This window comes from Spermophilus citellus, assembly GCF_964194105.1.
Source record: "Spermophilus citellus genome assembly, chromosome: 9".
Taxonomy (NCBI): Eukaryota; Metazoa; Chordata; class Mammalia; order Rodentia; family Sciuridae; genus Spermophilus; species Spermophilus citellus.
This window is the reverse complement of record NC_138191.1, coordinates 77596807-77619618: the sequence shown is the minus strand read 5'-3', so window position 1 is coordinate 77619618 and position 22812 is coordinate 77596807. Positions and strand designations below refer to the sequence as shown.

General features: G+C 32.5%; 1 protein-coding gene across 1 annotated transcript in view; it reads right to left on the bottom strand.

Annotated features, from left to right (window-relative positions):
- Positions 1-22812, bottom strand: part of LRRIQ3 (leucine rich repeats and IQ motif containing 3) — a gene marked incomplete at its 3' end in the record, with an annotated part of 163173 nt that overhangs the window by 130470 nt on the left and 9891 nt on the right. The window lies entirely within an intron of this gene.

The following is a 22812-nucleotide window of genomic DNA, read 5'->3' as shown; positions in this document are numbered from 1 at the left end:
CCAGTTTCTCCAACCTGTGTTCTCCCCAGGGAAGACGCCCCTCAGTCTCCAGCTTTCCACAGGCATGTCAGGCCCAAATTGGCCCAAATAGACCCAGCTGCAATCTGAAAGACCTGGGCTTAATATTCCCCAGGCTCTTCCTTGCTGTAGCCCCAGGCTCTCAATGCCATTTCAACTTGCAGAGAGACCACCATGGATGTGCTCACAGAAGGTAGAGACCCTGAAAAGGGGCAGCCAGATAACGGCCACCAGCACACTCAGCAGGAAGACCTCAGGTACAACCAGACCTGCAAGTACCCTGATAATATATATCCAGGTCCTGGCAGGTGTCCCCAGATGGAGGCAAATTTGCCCCAATGGTGGTGGCTGCAAACCTGCAGGCCCCTTGTCCCTGGACTCCCAGACCCTGTCTGATGTCCCAAGATGGCAATGGCCACATGTAACCAAACCAAATGGAACACTGACAATGGATTTCCAGGCAGTAGTGGGCAGCAGGAGATCCGCTGGTGGTCTTTGAGCTAATAATGAGAAATTAGCAGATAGACAACAGGTGGCAGGTGATGGGTAGGTGAAAGGATGGTGATGGACAGGCAAGAGCTGGGCAAATGGGCAAATGGGCAAATGATGGCTGATAGGTGGTGGTCAGCAAGCGATCTGCACTCATAACAGGCAATATGCTGGCAGATGATGGGTGATCCAATGTCCTATATCACTTTTAAGGAAGATATTTCCTACAAGTATTTAGATTTGGGATTACATGCTCACTATATCTCACTGATCACTTGATTGGTTAGTAATGAAGTCACTTTGCATTTTCAGTATAGAAGAACACAGTTAAAAGATGACATTTATATTTGTCTTGTTTTAAATCACCTATCATGAAGATTACAGACCATATAATGTTTAAAATATACATTTTCTCCTCATGTACATCCAATTATCTATGGGCTGCTTGAAAAAAAAATCACAAAGCATTGTAGATTGGTGTTACTTCAGATTTATTGTAGCAAACATTCATTACTGATTAGCAAGTTATTTACTTGACCTTGGCTTGCTTCCATTTCCAACAGTAGTAAAATCCTCCTAAATAATATCCAAATTAATTCCTATTTTCTCCAATAATAATATGAATATGCATTATTGCTAGAGTAAATATTCCAAAAGTGCAAATCTAATCATATGACATCTAAGCTTAATATATTTCTTTGACAACTGTGGAAGATCAATTCCAAATTTCTTAATTTTGTAGCAAAGGACCTTCAGGACCTAATCTTTTCCCACTCACCTCCCTTTGCCTTATATATAATAACTTCTACTCTTGTAATATCTAACTACTTACACCACTGTAAATCATTTGTTGATCAAACTTCAATGATTTTTTACACATTCCATTCCACTTTCTTGAATTACTCTCTCAACAGTTTGTCTTAATATCTTAGTTTTTTTTTTTTTTTTTGGAGACTCAATTTCTTCCTCTAAGAAGTTATTATTGGTATTGATCTATAAACGACATCCTTCTACAATATTATCCTGTGCGATAACTCATCTCTCACAGTTGACACTGTTGAATTTTCACTGAATCCTATAATCCTGGAAAACAGTGAAAGCTAAGTCCTATAATTCTGGAAGACAGTCAAAGCTAAGAGATTTCCTCATCCCTTTGTTTCAGTTTAGTGCAAAGAGGCACTCTTCCTCTTATAACTGATTTGAATAATACCCATGGATTCTCCCCTTCTCTACCTATGTAAGGTCTGACACAAATCTTCCAAACTCTCATTCTTTACCTTTTAATGATTAGGTGAACTACTTTGTCTCCACTGATCTATTGGAATAAAATACTTATGTGCCAAATATTGGTTACAATTCTTCCCCTTCCTAGGCCTGTGAATTCTGGTCCTCCTTCAGCCCAAGCCAATATACTGTATCTGCTTATACGCATCTTGATTATGGACTAGAATCAGAGTCAAATATCCTCTGATCTTACTCTCAGATCAAATAATTTCCCTTTATCTCAATTCCTTTCACCAAACTCTTTCCAGCCTTGCTTACTTCTCCCTTTAAAAAAAAAAAAAAAAAAAAAAAAAAAAAACTTTTGGCTAACCCTTAAGTCCTTTGCAGATCTTGCAGTAACAGAATTCTACTACAATAATCTCCCTCTGCCTTTGGCAAAACTCCCTGTCCCTTACTTCTCCTCACCTAATTCTGCTTTGTTTGTTTAACTTGACAAGTTTATGCCATAAATCAATTATTGGTTTATCTTTACCACATAACCTCAGCAAGTTCAACACATTTTTATTCTATGTATATAGGACTAAGTTTTTGTTTTATAATTGGTATTTGGTCATAAGTCGATTATTAAATCACTAAGTACTCAGCACTATTGATCTCCAATCTAGATTTGGCAATCAATTCTTATAACTCAATTTTTTTTTATTGAGTTGCAATTACATCACATTTTTAATGTTTCTACCTTTTTAATTTTTATTTATCCATCTGTATTGCTTCTTACTTTTCCTCAAGCCATTTAAACAGTGTTAGAACTTAGATGCTCTTTTATTTTTTTATCTCTATTTGCTAATATTTTTCAAATGATCACTTTCCAAACTACATCTTACTGCCTCACATTTGCATATTAGCCACAAATCATAATTTTCTATCAGAAATTATCTCTTAAATTACAGACCTACAAAATAAATTTCTACTTCCATTTCTCTACCTGCTTATCAAGACTGAAATAATTATTTCCCTTATTTAAATCAATATAGTATTAACTATGTAGTCATTAAAATTATTCATCTTACAACTGTTGTTAAACCCACACTCCTCTTTCTCTACCTTTATATCCAACAAATTACTTAATTCTATCAGATTAATATCTCTTCAATCAGTCTTCTGTACTCCATATACCCTGTACCAATTTATTAAATCATTCCTTATAAGGTAGGCCCAAAGTGTTATAATAGACTACTCACTAAAACCCCATCTTATGGTTTGGATGTGAGGTGTCCCCCAAAAGCTCATGTGCAAGACAATGCAAGAAACTTCAGAGAAAAAATTATTTGGTTATAAAAGCCTTAACCCAAATAGTGAATTAATCCCCTGATAGAGAGTAACTGAATGGTGACTGAAGTGGTAGGGTGTGGGTGGAGAAGGTGGCTTTGGGTTATATATTTGTACCTGGCAAGTGGGGACCTCTCTCTCTCTCTCTGCTTTATGATCACCACAAAGCTGCCTCCCTATCCACACTCTTCTACATGATGTCCTGCTTTACCTTGAGCCCTGAGGAATGGAGCCAACTGTCTATGGACTGAGACCTCTGACACCGTGTGCTCTCAAACTTTTCCTTCTCTGCAATTGGGCTGGTCTGGTCATTTAGTCACAGCAGCAAAAAATCTGACTAAAACACTATTTTAATCCTGTTTTTGTTTCCAATATTACTTGACATGCACAAGTTTGTCCTCTGAACTCCAAGAACAATAAACCACTTTTTGTCACTTGAATTTGTCAACCCTTTCAAATGCTTTCCATGCTGCTTCACTTGCTCAACAGTCATGCCAATACTTCAATTTGCTTAGAGATTTCTTATATTCAAAAAACTAATCTGAAGTATAAATACTTATGCTTTATTTTTCATTTTCTTTTTGATTAGAGATATAAACTTTGAAGATTTTTTTGCTAGTACTCAGGTCCATAATATTTTTTCATAATTTCTTTTAAATATTTCTTCACCTTTGCTTGGTTTAATTTTCTCCATTATGACTTCTATTTAATTTTAATTTATTCATTCATCCATTTATTTTGCAGTAGTAGGTATTAAACCAAGGGTGTTTTTCAACTAAACTACTTCCCTAATCCTTTATATATATATATATATTTTTTTTGAGAAAGGGTCTCACAGAATTTCAGTTTGATGTTGACCTCAAACTTCTAACCTTCTTATACTGAGTTCTTGTCAACCTCCTGCTTCAGTCTTCTGAGCTTCATATTAAGTTTTCTACTGAACTTATCTACTACTCCAGTTTATGGCTGAGTTTATGCTCATTTCTGGGGTTCCCAACTGCTCTGTCACAGATGAGTCCTGTCACATACTAGTGTTTTTGTGATTTATTGTAATTGTGCCTATAGCTGGGCCTGTCCATGAAATACACTCCATAATCCATAGCAATGGATCTTATCACTTGGCCCATTATTATTTGCCTCAAGTGTAATTTGCAGTTTCCTCTAGTTCCTGGCATTTTACTACGTTTATCAGGAAAAATAGCTTAAAGTTGGATTGCCCTAATTTCTTTCTTTAATATAATCCTCTTTTTAGTCCATTCAGCTATTAAACAAAATATCATAAACTTCCTAGCTAATAAGCAACAGAAAATATTCCTCCCAGTTCTTGAGGCTGAGAAGTCCAAGACAAAGGCACTGACAGATTCAGTATCTGTCTGATGAAGGCTTACCTTCCTGGTTTATAGATGATGTCCTCCCACTGTGTTTTCACATGGTAGAAGAAGGAAATGATCTCTCGAAGACCTTTTGTATAAAAGTATTAATCTTACCTTCATGGTCTAATTATCTCTCAAGTTCCTATCTCCAAAAGCTACCACACTGGGAAGTTTCATTTTGAGGGAGGGCTAAACATTTCAGAACATTGCAAGTCTCATCTTTATTATGTCTTCGAAAAAAATCTTACACTATATCTAGAAAGTACCTCTCAGAATTAATCTTTAAAAAAAAAAAATATATATATATATATATATATATATATATATATATATATATATATATATAATCCTTGACTAGTATAGAGGTTATTACCACAAATCTTCAAGTTTCTTTGTATTTGAGCTTATGGTGTTTATGTGTAGCTTAGGGAAAGGGGTGGTGACAGGTAAGTATATAAAAGTGCATAGTTGAGAAAGTGAAAGAAGTGAGGGGAAAAAACACAGGAGGAGATTTTGATGGCTAAGCTCAAGTAGTCCTGGTCAGATGCAATTCACATCAGCAAAGAACTATTAAGCTCACATTGTTTATAGCAGAGCCCTACTTGCCAATGCCTCATAAATAATCCCTTCTCTTTAAAGAGATATGCAGAATAATCATCAGTTATGGGCAGTGTTAATGCCTTCTAGGGAAAAAGTAAACTCCAGACAGTTTTCCAATGTCCTGAAACAATTATATTGTAAAATGCCAATTAAGATATCACTGTAAACTTGTACAAATGCCAAAAACAATTTGATATCTAAAGACAAGTGAAAATACACTATTTCCAAGGAAAAGTATTGCATTTCCTCCACTATAGAAGTAATGGCACCATGTAAAATATGACTAGGTTAAATTCTAATTCTACCACTTGTCAGCTGTGCAATCAGCATAAATAGCCCATCTATCCCTTATTTTCATCACCTGCAAAATGTAGATAAAATTGGTACCATCTCATTTGTTTGTTATGAAATAATATTTACAAAGCATTCACAATACTAGCTGGAACATTTCAAGCATCCAAACATGTTATCTATCAGCAGTTGCATAGAATTACTTAAAACTATACAGTGTTTTAGATTTTTCAAAGGACTTCCATATAACTTACCATTTTGATATTCAAAAATTAACATAAAGGAAGGTATCTTGGAAAACAATTTACAAAAACTAACATAAGATTATAAAATCAATAAATTAATTATAAAAACAATCAGTAAAAGACTGGTTAATGATAAAAATGCAGCATTGTAAGGAAATGAAAATGTTTTGTGGACCATTTGGGGGTTTTTTGTGTGTGGCAGTTTTAAGTTATTAGTTTTTAAAATCAGTACTTTTAATGGAAACAACTTGACCAAAAATCTGTCACAGAATTTTGAGACCCAATAAAACAAAAGTTTAATGAGAAACCTGTCTTCTTTGATCAACATGAACTTATACAAATGTTAGGCAAGAGTTCCTCCATCTATTTGTGGTGTTGAGAATCTGTTAACTTCATAAGAATGATTAAGTTTTCTGGTTGGGAATTTAGTTAGGAAGGGAAACTGTGAGGAATCTTCAAGTACCTAGTGAGGATCTGGGAGGGGTGTATTGATTACAACACTTGGTTAGGGTAGAAAAATAACTTTGTAATTTACTTTAGAGGACAAAATCCTGTAATATTAAAGGCTGTTACTTCTTAAAAAAAAAAAAGAACAATTACTACTAAAGTTTTCAATTCAACAACAAAAAAAAAAACCTGTTGTAATTTTGGAAAACAATATGTTTAGCCAGGAATTATCAATAATCAATACAATAAGTGATAGTAATGATATATCTATACTCAAATAATTGCACAGAAATCAAACAGGGTGGTATGATTTCTACATAAATATGGAGCATTAACCCATGGTTTGCAAATATTTTTTCTAATCTGTTTCTAGATTTCTCACTTCGTTCATAATTACTTTTTCAGAAGTTTTTAGTTTGATGTAATGCCATATATTCATTTATTTGTTCATTGTTTTTGTTGCCTGATACACACTCACATACACACACACACACACACACTCACAAAAAAAAAAATCCTCACTGCCAAAACCAATATCAAGAAGCTTTTCTTCTATGTTTACTTCTATGAGATTTATGGTTTTGGCTTAAGTTGTGATCCTTTGTCCATTTTCATTTGACTTTTATATATGGCATAAGATAGAAGTCCAATTTCATTCCTGAATGTAGAAATTCAGTTTTTCTAACACTATTTATTGAAGAGAATATTCTTTCACATTGTGTCATCTTGGATTCTTTGTTGAAAATTAGTTGACTTTATATTTGATCAATTATTTGACTCTATATGTTTGGAATCTTTATTTTGGTCACTGGTCTGTATGGCTATTTTTATGCTAGTATCAAGCAATTTTGATTGCTAGAGGTTTGTAATAAATTTTTAAATCAGAATGTATGATTCTTCCAAGTCTGTTTTCTTTCTCAAAATTACTCTATTTTGGGTCTTTTGTGGTTACATATGAATTTTAGATTTTTTTTCCTGTTTCTCTGAATGCCATTGGTATTTTGATAAAATGCACAGGGATTATTGCCTTGAGTTGTTATGTATATTTTAACAATATTAATTCTTCTGATCAATGACCATGACTTTTCATTTATTTGTGTCATTATCAATTTCTTTCATCATTAATTTTAGAGTTTTCAATATACAGATCACTTGTCTTTTTAGCTAAATTCATTACTAAGGAGACTAATTTTTGAAGCTAATATAAATGTGATTGTTTTATTGATTTATTTTTCATCCAGCTCATTCATTTTATGTGTATAGAAATGCCGTACATTTTTGCATGTTAACTATGTATTATACAAATTTAAGTTTATTTATTAATTCTAACAGCTTTTTGGTAGAATCTTTGGGGTTTTTCTTAATGCAAGATCATGTCATCTATAAACAGTGACAATCTGGTTTCCTCCTTTACAACTGAGATATACTTTATTTCTTTCTCTTGCCTAATTGCTTTGCCTAGGACTTCCATTATTATGTTGAATAAAATTAGTAAATGTGGGGATTCTTACCTTGTACCAAATATTAGAGGAATAGCTTCCATTTTATTCCAATTGATTATGATATTAGCTGTGTTTGTTTTTTTCAGAAATGGCCTTTGTTACGTGAACAAACTGTCCTTCTATAATGAAACTGTTGAATTTTTATTAAGTATGGATGTTGAACTATTTTGAATGCTTTTCTGGGTCAACTGACATGATCATATGGTTCTTGTTTATTAGTTTTTTAATGTTATACTTATCAATGTGATGCATCACATTGATTGATTGGCATTTAATAATCCAACCTCAAATATCAGGGATAAATCCCACTTGATCCCTTTTTTAAGATATTTTTATTTTTTAATTTATTTATTTATTCTAATTTGTTATATATGACAGCAGAATGCATGTCAATTTATAGTACATATATAGAACACAATTTTTAATGTCTCTGGTTTTACATGAAGTAGTCACACCAATCATGTCTTTAAACATGTACTTAGGGTAATGTCCATCTCATTCCACAAACTTTCCTACCCCTTTGCTCCCTCCCACACCCTCCTTCCCCTTTACCCTATCCAAAGTTCCTCTATTCATCCCATGCTCTGCACCCCCATCCCAATTATGGATCAGCATCCTCATATCAGAGAAAACATTTGGAATTTTGGAGGGATTGGCTTACTTCACTTAACATAATATTCTCCAACTCCATCCATTTACCTGCAAATGTCATGATTTTCTTTTAATGCTGATTAATACTTCATTGTGTATATATACATTTTCTTTATCCATTCATCTACTGAAGGGCATCTAGGTTGGTTCCACAATTTAGCTATTGTGAATACTGCTACTATAAACATTGATGTGGCTGCATCACTATAATTAGTTGTATAAGATAGTAGAATGTATTTTGACATATATGGAGTATAAATTTGTATAGTTTGACATATATGGAGTATACTTTTCATACTTCTAGTTATACATGATATAGAATTATATTGTCACATAATCATGAACGTGCATAGGATAGTAATGTTCAATTCATTCTACTGTCTTTCCTATTTCCATTCCCCCTCCCATCACTTCATTCCCATATGTATAATCCAAAGTACTTCTATTCTTCCCTATCCCCACACCTTTATTGTGAATTAGCATCCACACATAACCGAAAACTTTCAGCGTTTTCTTAATCTGGTTGGCTATTTCACTTGGCATGTCATTCTCCAGTTACATCAATTTGCCAGCAAACATTATAATATAATTTTTTCTTTATGACTCAGTAGTATTGCATTGTGTGTATATACCAGTTTCATTATTCATTCATCTACTGAAGGGCATGTAGGTTGGATCCATAGTTTAGTTGGATAAACATTGATGTGACTGTGTCACTGTAGTATGCTGATTTTAATTCTTTTGGGTATACACTGAGGAGTGGGATAACTGGCTCAAATGGTGGTTCCATTCCAAACATTCTGAGGAATCTCCACACTTCTATACATAATGTTTGCAGAAATTTGCAGTCCCACCAACAATGTATGAATGAAAGCTTTCCCCCTACATCCTCACCACCATTTATTGTTGCTTGTATTCTTGATAATTGCTATTCTGACTGTAGTGAAAGTTCAGTGTAGTTTTAATTTGCATTTCTCTAATTGCTAGAGATGTTGAATATTTTCTTGAGAATTTTTTGGCCATTTGTATTTCTTCTTCTGTGAAGTATTTGTTCAGATCCTTAGCCCATTTATTTCTGTGTGAGTGTGTGTGTGTGTGTGTGTGTGTGTGTGTGTGTGTGTGTGTGTTAAGTTTTTTGAGTTAATGATATATCTTGGAAATTAGTACTCTATCTGAGGTTCACATGGCAAAAATTTTCTCCCATTCTCTAGGCTTTCTCTTCACATTATTGATTTTTTTTTTCCTGTGAGTAAGCTTTTTAGTTTGAACCCATCCCATTTGTTGGTTCTTGATTTTATTTCTTGTGCATTTAGAGTCTTGTTAAGGAAGGTGGTTCCTAAGCCAACATGATATAAATTTAGGCCTAATTTTTCTTTTATTAGATGCAGGGTCTCTGGTCTAATGCCTAGATTCTTGATACACCGTGAGTTGAGTTTTGTGGAGGAAGAGAGATAGGAGTTCAATTTCATTCCACTACATATGGATTTCCAGTTTCACCAGCGCCATTTGTTGAAGAGGTTATCTTTTCTCCAAATGTATATTTTTGGCCCCTTTGTCTTTGTTTGTTATTTTGATTCCTAAGTATTTTATTTTTTGAGGCTATTGTGAATGGGGTAGTTTTCCTAATGTCTTTTTCAGTGGATTCATCAATCATGTATAGGAATGAAACTGATGTTAATTTTATATTCTGCTACCTTGCTGAATTCCTTTATGAGCTCCAAAAGTTTTCTGGTGAAATGTCTTGGGTATTCTTAAAATAGAATCATGTCATCAGCAAATGGGAATAGTTTGAGTTCATCTTTTCTTATTTGTATCCCTTTAATTTCTTTCTTCTAATTGCTCTGGTTAGAGTTTCAAAGATGATTTTGAATAAAAATGGTGAAAAAGGGCATCCCTGTCTTGCTCTTGTTTTTGGAGGGAATGCTTTCAATTTTTCTCCATTTAGAATGATGTTGGCCTGGAGCTTAACACAGATAGCTTTTACAATTTTAAGGTACATTCCTACTATCCCTAGTTTTTCTAGTGTTTTGAATATTACAGGGTGCTATATTATGTTAAATGCTTTTTCTGCATTTATTGAGATGATCATATGATTATTATCTTTAAATCTTATTTAATCTTTTAAAGATAAGAATCTATTCAGGGTGATACTTGCTTCATTTGGAAGGGTTCCCTCCTTTTCTATTTCATGGAATAATTTGAGGAGTATTGGTGTTAATTCTTCTTTGGAGGTCTTGTAGAACTTGGCTGAGAATTCATCTGGTCCTGGGTTTTTCTTTATTTTAGGCTTTTGATGTCATCTTCTATTGCATTGCTTGAAATTGATCTGTTTAAATTCCAACTGTCCTCCTATTTGGTTTGGGTAGGTCATATGTCTTTAGAAATTTGTCAATGTCTTTCAGATTATCTATTTCACTGGAGTTAAATTTTCAAAATTTCATCAGTTTTTCAGTAGTATTTGTCATATTTCCTATTTCATTATGAATTTTAGTAATTTGAATTTTCTCATTCTGTTCATTAGCATGGCTAAGGGTTTATCAATTTTATTCATTTTTTCAAAGAACCAACTTTTTGTTTTGTCAATTTTTTGAATTGTTTCTTTTGTTTCAACTTCATTTAAGCCCTGATTTTAATTATTTCCTGTCTTCTATTGTTCTTAGTGTTGATTTGTTCTTCTTTCTCTAGAGCTTAGAGATATAATGTCAGGCTATTTATTTAACTATTTTCTATTCTTGTAATGAATAAGCTCAATACAACAAACTTTCTTCTTAGCTCTGACTTAACAGTGTCTCAAAGATTTCGATGTGGGCTGGGGATGTGGCTCAAGCGGTAGCGCGCTCACCTGGCATGCGTGCGGCCCGGGTTCGATCCTCAGCACCACATACCAACAAAGATGTTGTGTCCGCCGAGAACTAAAAAATAAATATTAAAAATTCTCTCTCTCTCACTCTCTCTCCTCTCTCACTCTCTCTTTAAAAAAAAAAAAAAAGATTTCGATGTTGTGTTGCTATTCTGATATATTTCTAAGTATTTTTTTTCATTTCACCCCTGATTGCTTCTGCTATCTATTGGTCATTGAATAGTGTATTATTTATTCTCCAGGTGTTAGAGTAGCTTCTATTTTTTTATTTTATTGTTGATTTCTAATTTCTTCCCATTATGATCTGATAGAATGCAAGGTATTACCTCTGGTTTTTTTTTTTTTTTTGTATTTGCTAAGAATTGCTTTGTAGCATAAGTCTATTTTAGAGAAGGATCTGTATGCTGATGAGAACAAAGTGTATTCAGTCATTGATGGGTAAAATACTCTATATGTGTCTGTTAAGTTTAAATTATTGATTGTATTACTTAGTTCTATACATTCATTGGTTAGTTTTTGTTTGGAGTATCTATCCAGTGTTGTTAAATTTACTCAGTATTATTGTGTTGTGGTCTATTTGATTCATGAAATTGAGAAAGGTCTGTTTGATGTATATAGATATTCCATTGCTTGAGGCATAAACATTTACAATGGTTATGTCTTGAAAATGTATAATTCCTTTAAGCAGTGAAGTGGCCATCTTTGTCCCTTCTAATTAACTTTGGTTTGATGTCCATTTTATCTGAGTATAGAACACCCTACTTGTATACGAGATCCATCTGAATGATGTTTTTTCCCATCCTTTCTCCTTCAGTCTATGGATGTCTCTGCCTATGAGGTAAGTCTAATGGCAACATCATATGATTGGGTTTTATTTTTAATCCAATCTGCCAGTCTACATATTTTGATTTATGAGTTTAGGCTGTTTACCTTCCATGTTATTACTGAGAAATTATTTGTATTCCCTGTCATTTTGGTTTATTTCTAGTGTTTAGTTTGAATTATTTTCTCATTTTATTGACTATTTCTTTGGTGTATTTCCTCCTTTTGCTGGATTTCACTTTTTTTTCCCCACACTTCATCTTCATGGATTATTTTGCTGAGAATATTCTGTAATGCAGGCTTTCCAGTTGTGAATTCTTTTTTTTTTTTTTTTCGCTTTTTGTGGAAGATTTTAATTTCACCTTCATATCTGAAGCTTAATTTTTCTGGTTACAGTATTCTTGGTTGGCATCCATTTTCTTTCATAGCTTGATATATATTAGAGACTCTAAGACCTCCTAGCTTGGAGGGTCTGGATTGAGAAATCAGCTACATTCTGATTGTTTTCCCTCTAAATGTAATCTGACACTTATCTCTGTAGCCTTTAAAATTCTATCCTTATTCTTATGGTAGCCATTTTCATAACAATGTGCCTTGATGTGGGTCTGTTGTAATTTTGTATATTTAGGTTCCAGTGTGCCTCCTGAGATGATTTTCCATTTCATTCTTTAGGTTTGGGAAATTTTCGATATTATTTCATTGAAAAATTTGTGCTTCCCTCTGATTTGTTATCTCCATGCCTTTATCTATCCTAATAAGTCTTATATTTGGCCTTTTCATGTTATCCCATATTTGTTGGAAGTTTTGTTCATGGTTTATTTTCAAGATCATATTTTGGGCTGGGGATATAGCTTACTTGGTAGAGTACTTGCCTCAAATGCACAAGGCCCTGGGTTCAATCTCCAGCACCAAAAAAAAAAAAAAAAATCATATATTTTGTCTTCATTGCCTGAAACTCTGTCCTACAAGTGTTCTAGTCTATTGGTCATGCTTTCCATTGAATTTTTAATTTGGTTTACTGATTCTTTCATTTCAAGAATTTCTACTGATTTCTTTTCAAAATCTGTATCTCTTTATTGAAGTGATCTTTCATCTCCTAAATTTTCTAATTTCACTTCTTATATCTTCCTTTACCTCATGTATCAGTTTAACTATGTACAGTCTAAAGTCCTTCTCTGACATCTCTTCCATTGTGACATCAATGTAGAGTAACTACAAGGTATATACTGTACTGCCTCATAATCTACACTTCTAAATGGGTAGACATACAAACAACATGAAAAAACAAGGTAACAAATCACCTCAGACAAACCAAAATGCTCTAATAATAGAATCCATTGATACCAAGGTTTCCAGTAACTTACTGTTATGGGAGAAAAAAAAATAATAACAGCAACCAATGCAAACATTATACAGACTTAAATCAAGTAGCTCCTACTAAGGTGTCTACAGTTTTATATAGAAATGATATGTTCAGTTTATTGTCTACAATAAAAAAAGTAAGTTTACAAAAGTGTTTACAATTTCAAATGTTGGACAAACAGAACAGAAGTTGTATAGGATGTGATATTTATGAAGAAGTAATAGAAAAGACAGAAGTAAAAAAATTAGAGAATGAAAGAGGGAATAATAGAGGTTGTTTATTAGCAGGAGAAAAGAGGATTGAGGGAAACAGATAATTGATTGAAAATATATATATAAAGTAAAAAGTTAAAAAAAATAAAAATAGAAAGGAAGAAGTAAAATTAAAAGAATACTGAAATATACCAATCAGATATCCTAGTCTTCAATAAATCAATAAACTTATACATGGAAAATAATTGGTTTCAAAAATAGTAGAAATGTGAGAGAGAAAAATTAAACAATTGTTTCCACTGGAGTTCAAAAGATACCTGGCTTCCTTTCTCAGTATTTAGGTGGGTTTGTTTGTAATATGATGCATTCTCTACCCTCAGCAGTTAATGGGATTGCTAGGGTAAGAAGTTAATCCTGAAGGCAGAACTCCTAGAGTTGGGTTTTAGGTTTAGGTATGCTCCAGTCTCTTCGCTGAATGCCAATTGGTCTGGAGATTTTAAATCAGCTCACCTCCAGGAAGAGTATACCACAGGAAGCCACTATGGTTTCCACTCGTGTGGTATAGGTGCTTGTTGTTAACCCACTATGTCACCTGAAGACCTCATGATTTCTGGTCTCTGATTCAGTCTCCAAACTCAATCTCTCCCCCACAAACCCTTTTGAATTCCTAGTCAGGTGTTTCTCTCCCAACCAATCCAGCAGACAGCCAGACTGTAGGGTAAAGGAAAACCAGGTGGGTTTCCATGACCAGTAGTTCCCTGTGTAAACCTTTCTCCACACTTGATTTTTCTCCTGGTCACTTAGGCATACTATCTGTCATGCACTGTGGGTTTATCCAGCTTGTTTTTCAAGCCAGACTTGGGTCTGCCAGAAATAGTCTCCCCTAGCTACCAGCCCCTGCAACACAACTGCAGAATAATTCCTTCCACATCTGCCAAAAGCTGAGAGATGGTAGCTTCTTTCTCATACAAGAATTTTGTGCAGCACACCTTACTCTTTTAGTCAGTGACTTTGATCTCTAAACTCTCTGTATCCTGACATGTCTCAGTGTTCCTGAGAAAGGGAGTTCCTTTAATTCCCTTAGTGGCTAACTGCATTCACAGAAGAAGTATTCTGCCTTGTACTTCCAGTTACTGCTGCGGTTGTAGCACTGGAGATTTCTTCCTCACTTTATTATATTTGATCTCCTGAGTCCTCAATCTGTTCTGAGAGTCCAGTATTAAATTCCATTAATGTGCCCCCTAATTTTTGTTCATTCACCCAGCTTGCTGAAAAACTGCCTGTCTGTTCTTCTTGGTTTCAAACCATATAGCAACCAGGGAAGCAAACTTTATATTCTGCCATCTTCCTCTCTCTTCCCACTTGATCCTTAGGTATAATCTTTTTGATGTGTTGTTGAATTCGGTTTGCTAATATTTTACTTAGGATTTTACCATAAATGTTACAGACATTATAATTTTCTTTTCATGTGGTATCTGTCTGGTTTAGGCATCAAGGTAATGATGGCATCAAAACAAATGTTATCAGATATATCCTCCTGCTTTTTTTTTAAGAGTGTAAGAGGTATTTTAATTCTTCTTTGAAAACTTGGTAGAATTCAGGATTGAAGCATTTGGTCCTGAACTATATTTTTTTGTTGGGAGGTTTTTCAGTACCTCCTTAATGTGGTTAGATACTAGATGTCTCCCAAAAGTTTTTTGTTGTTTAAGACAACATAAGAAAGTTTAGAAGCAAATCAATCAGGGTATGATAGCCTTAACCTAATCAATGCATTAATGTCCTGATAGGGATTAACTGGGTGGTAACTGTAGGCAGGTAGTATGTGGATGGAGGAGGTGGGTCATTGGGGCATGCCTTTGGAATTTATATTTTGTCTGTGGAAAGGAGAGAGCATGAGCTCATACTTCTCCCCACCCTTCTTCCTCTCCCTCTCCCTCCTTTGGTGTGATGTCCTGAGCCAGTTTCCTCCACCACACTCTTCCACTATGATGTCTTGCCTCACCTCCAATCCTGAGGAATGGAGTCAGTTATCTGTGGACTGAGACCTCTGAAACTGAGCTCCAAATAAAACTTTTCCCCCTTTAAAATTGTTCTTGTCAGATCTTTTGTATACAGTGTGAAGAAAGCTGACTAAAACATTCTTGAATCTCTTTGTTCATTATTGGCCTATTCAGGCTATTTCTTCCTGATTCAATCAATTTTCTAAAAATATACACACAACCCACTGGATTAGCAAGTTAGTTGGCAAACAATTGTTCATAATAGTCCTGTACAATCCTTTTTGTTTCTGGAGCTTCTATTGTAATGCCTCCATTTTGATTCCCTATTTTATGTTTGAATATTCTAATTTTTTTCTTTATCTAGGTAGTTTTGTTGATCTGTTTGTATTTTTCAAAGCAACTCTTAATGTCATTGATTTTCTTCCTGTTTTTTGTTCTCTGATTTATTACTATGCTCTCATTGGTAGTCTGTCTTCTTCCCCTTCTCCTTCTCCTTCTGTACTGGGAATTGAATTCAGGGGCACTTGGACACTAAGCCACATTCCCAGCCCTACTTTGTATTTAGACACAAGATCTCACTGGGTTGCTTAGTGCCTTGTCATTACTGAGGCTTTGAACTCAGCTTCCCAGGCTGCTGGGATTATAGGCATGCACCACCACACACAGCATCTGTTTTCTTTTCTAATGTAGGTATTTACTGCTCTTTGAACTGCTTTTGCTGTATCATATAGGTTTTGGTATATTGTGTTTCTATTGTCATGTGTCTCAAGACATTTTAAATTTTATTTTGATTTCTTTTTTTATCAACTGGTTATTCAAAAATGTTTAATTTATATATTTGTGAATTTCTAAAAATTTCTTCTATTGTTGATTTCTAGTTTCACGGTGACAAAAATGATACTTGATATTATTATAACTTCTAAGCTATGTTAAGATTAGTTTTGTGGCCTGATATATTCTATCCCAGGGAATATTCCACGTGCAGGAAAAGAAGAATGTTTATTCTACTGCTGTTAGATGTAAAGATCTGTATGTCTGTTGGGTCCATTCTTTTCTTAAGTACTTTTCAATATCATTATTTATCTACAAATTTTCTGACTGATTTATCTTTCCATTGATGAACATGAGATATTGAAATCCACCATGATTATTTTATTGCTATCTATTTCTCCCTTGTTTTTCTAGTTCTTTAGTAGGGTAGATCATTGATTTGAAGATTTTAAGTAGTCCTTCTTTTCTATTTTAGTGTTATAAATTTTCATCTCAGAATTGCTTTAGCTATGTCCCACAAATTTTATAATATTTAATATTTATATTTTCTTCCATTTATGCTTTAATTCTTTAAGACTTTTTCTTTAATCAATATATTTACAAGTGTGTTGTTTTGTTTCCAAGTGTTGAAGATTTTCCTTTCATCTCTGTCACCAGTGCACACTCTTTGTATGATTTAAATTCTTCTAAGCTTATTAAACTCTGTTTTATAGAAACATGGAATTACATGAGCACTTGAAGAGAAATGTATATTTTGCCATTGTTAGAGGTAGCACAATATATCAATTAGATCCTGTTGGCTAATGGGGTTGCTTGCCCAGCTTTTATATATCTGATATTATATCTAGTTGTCCTGACCAATTTCACTGATTCTTGAAAAAAGAGCATCGATAGCTCCAACTGTAAAAATTAATTTCTCATTTCAATTTTATAAGTTTTTTGTTCACATATTTTGTAGCCTTGTTGAATAATACATTTATATTTAGAAGGAAGGTCTTTGTGGGTTGAAATTCTTATCATTATATAATGTTCCTCCATACATCTGGTAATTTTCTTTGCTCTAAAATCTAGATCATCAGATATTAAGATATCATTCATTTCTACTTTCCTTTAATTTTTAATAATATGTCTTTCACCATCATTTTATTTTCCACCTGCCTTTGTGATTATATTTCTTGTAGACAGCATATAATTGAGTCATATTTTTAATTTCACTCTGCCAATCTTATAATTACTGTTTTTAGACCATTAACTTAATCTGCAACATAGTTACTGACAAATTAGTGCTTAAGCCTGCCTTGTTTTCCCTTGATTCTTCTACTTTTTTGTTTTCTTAGTCCTGATTTTCTCTGCCCCTTAAACAATTTTAGAATTTCATTTATATTAATACATACATACTGTTTTCTCTTAGTGGGGTTTTTGAGGCATAATTGGTAACCCCGAAAAGTGAACATAAATAAGGTATACAATTTGGTGAGTTTGCACATATGTATAAGTTTGTGTTACAATCACAATAAAAAGAATAAACAAATTCTCCATCATCCAAATTCCCTTTGTGTTACTATGCTTTGTTTTTGTTTTGTTGTTTTCTCTGTTTTTGTTTGCTCGTGTTAAAAACCTTAACATGAGATTTATCCTCTTAAGTACACAACACATTATTGGACTCTATAGGCACTATGTTATACAAGAGTTCTCAAGAATTTACTCATGTTATATAATTAAAAATTTATAACATTAATTAAAGCTCCCAAACCCTCCCCCATCAATCCCTAGTACACATTTATTATCTACTTCTAATATGCTCTATTATCTATTCCTATATGTACGACTATGTCAAATGCTTCAAATAAGAGCATTATACAGTACTTGATCTTCTGTGACTGAATTATTTCATGTAATATGATGTCTTTCAGATCTACTCTTGTCATAACAAACGGAAGCATTTCCTTTTAAAGGCTGAATAATAATTGTGTGACAAGTCTTTCTTTATGCAATTGTCTTTCCATGGACATTTTGGTGGTTTCCATATTATAGTTTTGAAAATAATGCTGCATAAACATAGGAGTAAAAATATTCCTATGAGATCCTGATTTCAACATTTTTGGATATATACCCAGAAAAGGGATGATGTGGTACCAATAGTTTTACTTTGCTAAGTAACTTCCATGATGTTTTCTATAATAACTCTTATTTTTTTATATTTCCACAATGTACAAAATCTCAATTTCTTAAGCATTTATATATCTAATAGTACTTATAATTAGAGATATGAGGTAATATAAATGTTTGATCTGCATTTCCTTATGACTAGCAATGCTGAGATAAAGTATTATGTACTCCCTCTATTGTCATTTATGATATATGTATTTATTATATATATATATATATATATATATATATATATATATATATGTATTTGCATAATTCTATTTTGTACATTACTCAGAATGAAAATAGCTTTATTGTGGCTGTTATTCTTTATATGTCAGTTGAAAGAGATCCTCTTTATGCAATCTCGTATTTTGTGTGTTAAATTCTACATGATTTGAGACCACTGTTAAGTCCTTTGTTTTGTTCTACAGAATTTTACATGTATCGTTTATATATTACTTTTGTTTTCAAACTCAATCTTGATAATAATCATCTTGATTAAGGCTTTTACATTGATTTATAAAATTTATAATTCATTTACTTTTTGGTAATTCAGGTTACATCCATAGATGTAAAAATGTAATTTTATAAAAATAGTCTTACTTTTGACACATTTTCATACAGATTATTTTTTGATCTTCACTAATTTTTTAGAAATTAAAAGCATTTAAAATTTTAAAAATATTATTTAATATCTCACTGTAAAAAGTGAATTATGAATTGGCATTTAAATATTTATTTTGTAACTTCATACATATGCATCTTTATGTTGATATTTTCATTGAAAATAAAAGCAAATGAATACCAACTGCTTAAATTACCATTCTACATTAAATTACCATTCCTAAAAATCACTATAAATTTCTATTTCTCTATATGATGGGAATTGTTAGCTGCCTTCCAAGAATCTATTATCCTTTATTTTCTCATTAATAGAATATCAGTTTTTTTAAAAAGTGAATGCTTGTATTTAAAAATAATCATTGTAACAAATTCTCTTCAATCAAGTTGTAGCCATGAGAGTCACTTTCAGTAGTGGAATTTTATCAGAAAAAAACATAGGAGTTATTGTTTCCCTGATACAAAATGACAAACTTGGCTAATATGTGCTTTTTGATCTCACCCTTCCCCTTCTCTCTGCCACATGCCAGGCAGGATGTGAAGAATCTCTTGCCCATCAGAGTAAATGTCCACTAGCTAAGATAGCAGAGGAGAAGGATAGACTAAGCTATGTTTCTTTATGAGTACTTAAACAATTAACTACATAGAGGACTGCCTGTCTTTGAAATACATATTATATGATTAAAAATATAATCCTTGAACATATTATATGATTCAAAATATAATCCTTGATTAGTTGTTCTTTTATTACATGCAGACAAAATGTGATCCCAATTGATAAAATTGGGTATTTCCCAGATCACTCCATAATTTAAAAAAATTATATAGATTAATATATAAATATATATTTCTCTATTGTAAGTTTTTAGATAAATAAGCACTTCAAATTTCTAAAATTACTTTTATTTCATATAATCATCTATATTCTTATCTTTAAAACAAAAGTATTATCCAACTATACCCACAAAAAAAGGACAAAAATCATTTTACCTCACAATTAGGGATAAACAAGACCCTTCTTGATAGTTTTTAATGTTTTATAAGGTATAAGCAATAATTACATTACTAAATTGGTTTCTTTCAAAATAAACATTCTTCTTGAATTTCTACATTAACACTTTACTAAAAAAAACCATTATGTGAACACTTATAGGATGATTATTTTCAGTTTTCATAATATTCTATATTCATTAATAAGTACAATAAAATCTTTTAAGATATATATTTAAAATATTGCTGAATAAATATCTATCCTAATAGATTTACATTTGTTCCTTCTCAAAATTTATGAATAGTGCTATAAATTTTTCAATTATCAAAGAATAACCAAAAGAACATTGGTTACAGCACAATCAACAAACTGATTCATAAAGTAACAAAATGTTATTAAAATAGTTTTTTAAATCTCTATAACTCAAAAAAATTCTGACAGTACTTTAAGGTTTGTTGTGTATGTGTTGTTTTGCATTCATACTTTTTCAGTAGTGGTTTTCTTCATTTTTCCCCTCATTATAAAATTTTCACTCTTTATATTCTTAAAATACTTTCAGCAGATTAAATATAAGTTGAACTTAGTATCACCTCATTTTTAAAAAAACATCTTCTATTTATTCTATTTCCTGCAATTAAGGCTTTATATTTCCTTTACCCAAAATTTTTAGAGAAAATATTTTATAATTGGCAATCAGTTACTCATTACAATTTCATACTTGCATCTGAAAACTACTGAAATTCCAATGATTAAAAAAAAAAAAAACTCTTCACTATCAACATACATTTCTTTCAGTGCTAAATTTCTTTGACCCTTTAGAAACCTTCTTCAGTTTTTAACCACTTTTTTCCCCGTAGCTTGAGTGATAATAATGCCCATATCTCTCCTTTTACTCCCTTTTATTCTCATTGGTTTCTCTGCTTTCTATACACAAATTGAGCCTGAGGGCTTGCCTTTAGTTCTCAGTCTTCATTGATCCCTATATTTTCCTGAAAGAACACTATTTCTAAATTTTAGTTATTCATTTTTGCTAATACCTAGTATATATATCTTCACAAAAAAATAAAACCTAGAACAAACTCATCTTTCTACTATAACTTTGAAAATGCTATCCAATCCACTAAATTATTTTTTGTCCCAGTTATAAAGTTTCAAAATTTTAGAGGTATATTTCCTTATTTCTTCTTCTTCTTCTCCTCCCACATCAATTTATTAAAAATGTCTCATCGAATTGTGATACCATTTATGATACATTGATCGAAAAAATGTGAAACTAAGACATTGAAATCTCAACTTTATCACTTACTTGTCTGTCTAATGCTGACTTAGATCCTTATATCTCACTATGCTTCATTTTCTTCTGTGAAATAAAAGTAATACCTTTACACATCAACTAAAATGATGAGGAATAAATAAGCTTTTTTTCAGAAAGGGCTTATGCATCCATCTGAATTAATATAGCCCATATCTTCAGGCCTTTCATACTGTATTAGCTCTTTCTTTGCATTTTGTTTGCAATTAACATAATCTGACATTCTATGGTTACTTCCATTCTTTTATTTCTTTTAAGCTTAGCTTAGGTGTTTATTTCCTGTTCCTTTCCTTTGGCCTTAAACAAGGGCAGGAAATTTTACAGTATTATTTACCACTGAATCCCCAAGACACAGAGTAATTCCTTGCATATTTTAGGTAAAAGAGCACATATTTGGTGAAGAGTGAAGGAATAAAATACAAGGGAGTTCCTACCATAATGGCTTTCACAGAAAAAGCATCTGTCCTTTACTTTTATACTATTTTAGTTGACATTGTAATCTGCTCTATAAACCCGATAACATCCCTTCCTGTCAGAATAACTAATCTCCCTGCTGTCATTTGTTTTCCACCCTCATCTTCTTTAATCTGCTACCAAAATATTGACTTTGGTAATATCATTGGTTTATGAGCACATACTATGAGAGAACCATTCTATTTTCTTACTCAAATAACTTCAATTTATCTTCATTATATTCACTAAGAAAACTAAACTCTTCTATATGTTATCCAACCTACCAAACTTTTCATCACTTCCATAAATGTCATGTGGTCCTCATTTATTTTGATTGTTTTTAATAGGGTCATGTATGGTTCTATCTTTGATTATATCAGAAATGAAATACCTAAATAAAATTCTTCCTTAAGAGTCCAGATTAATATACCAAACTTAAATACTCCCTCACTTTTTTATATTTTAATCATTATTACAAAATTATTATGACGGTCGGGGTGTTGCACACCTGTAATCACAGCAGCTTGGGAAGCTGAGATAGGACATTTGAGAGTTCAAAGCCAGCCTCAGCAACAGCAAGGCACTAAGCAACTCAGTGAGACCCTGTTTCTAAATAAAATACAAAATAGGGCTGGGGAGGTGGTTCAGTGGTTGAGTGCCCCCGAGTTCAATCCCCAGTACCAAAAAAAAAAAGACTAAGAAAATTATTATCAAAACCCAGTTTTTAAAACTAATATTACAAAATTATTACTATATTCATAATTTTTAAAGAATTGTATCTACTTATACATAATTACTGTTTAATATTTATACATACCTTTTTACTTGTAATCATTGTTCAAAATAATTTTCTATTCTTCCTCAAAATGTCTGTGCATATTCAATCATGTACCACATAATGATATTTCATGAATGACAGATTACATATGCAGTCATGGTATCATAAGATTATATCACTTAATGATGTCATAGCTATCTTAGTTCACAGAAGTACACCTATGATGTTTAGACAGTAACAAAATTGTCTAATAACATATAGGCATTGTAACATTACTCAAAACATACTCCCATTGTTAAATGATGCATG